The sequence below is a fragment of the Rana temporaria genome, chromosome 5 (genome assembly GCF_905171775.1).
Source record: "Rana temporaria chromosome 5, aRanTem1.1, whole genome shotgun sequence".
In the NCBI taxonomy this organism is placed as follows: domain Eukaryota; kingdom Metazoa; phylum Chordata; class Amphibia; order Anura; family Ranidae; genus Rana; species Rana temporaria.
The window spans coordinates 293051514-293052729 of record NC_053493.1 but is presented as its reverse complement, the minus strand read 5'-3'; the positions used below and the strand labels follow the sequence as shown (position 1 = coordinate 293052729).

The following is a 1216-nucleotide window of genomic DNA, read 5'->3' as shown; positions in this document are numbered from 1 at the left end:
AATTCCTCCGGTCCTAGCCAAAAGGCCCGGCCCAGGAGGCAGGTGCTAAAAAAAAAGCGTGTATCTGGTGCAGTGACCGTGGTATCTTTAAATCAAAGTGACCCTCACTCACAGTGATTCTCGGATACCCCTGGACTGCCACTCCAGGGGCACATGTACCATAGGCTTTTCGTTCCAAATCCAACCCCCCGACCGACCAGTGCAGCCCTCCACCGCTGCCAGCTAGAGAGCCCTTCAAGGTCTTCTTAGGGAGAACTGCCGCTCCAGTTAGCAGCCTCCGCCAATACTAGCCCATCCAGACCTTGCATGGTCTTTCCCTGACCCATCACAGGGCAGGACCAGCTCCTTCTACTTGATCGTCGACAGGGATAGCACTTACACCAGCCAGCCAGAAGGCCAGACTAGAACTCGGCAAAAAGACCAGACCAAGCGCAGCCACCCATCCTCACCAGGAGCACCCTTCCAGATGGCTCAGATGCAACCATTGGCCAGCCCCCAGTATCTATCAGGCAGCTTGGCGTAGTCCCTGCTGAAACCATCCTTCCAGGTGCTATGACGTCATTGGATTGCATCCACTCTCCCAATGGAGGTGCTTCAGCGCTCCTCTGACAACTGATAAGAACAGATACTACACTTGAACTTAATCAAAAGGCCGAGAAGCGGCAGAGAAGACACCACGATCAGCACAGCCGGAGTGCAATGGCCAAGCCTCGCCCTGGGAGAACCACCTTCATGATCATGGTGTCTCCCCTGCTAGGTAAGTGAATGACACTACATATATGTGCAAGGCCGGCGACAATAGGTTGCAGGCAAGTCAGAACACTCTCTACTTTGCAGATAGAGAAAGGAGCTGTGTGTTAGTGGGTGTCCTGACACTCCTGCTCGCCCCCTCCCCCCTCAAGAGGCTTTCTTCACACCAGGGATAAAACGTTGCATTACTGTGTGTAGTTACAGACAGAAGAAGTGGAAGTGAGGATTTCTTAGAAGAAATAAGGACATTTAAAAGCAAAATGGAAGGATGAGGTAAGTGAAGGAGGACTGCACTAAGGTAAAGGAAGCTAGGGGAAAAAACGTACCTTTACAACCCCTTTAAAGGTCATTTACTGCTTGTTCAGAATATAAAAAAAACTTATGCCGCGTACACACAACCGTTTTTCATGACGAGAAAATTACATTTTTTAAATTGGTCATTAAAAACGATCGTGTGTAAGCTCCA

The 1216-nt window shown here is 50.0% G+C and overlaps 1 non-coding gene across 1 annotated transcript; it reads right to left on the bottom strand.

The window, feature by feature from the left end:
* Window positions 1-594: 594 nt before the first annotated feature.
* Window positions 595-765, bottom strand: LOC120942158. The gene has a single exon (XR_005749938.1). It is a non-coding gene; the product is annotated as a U1 spliceosomal RNA (small nuclear RNA).
* Between the last annotated feature and the right edge of the window lie 451 nt (window positions 766-1216).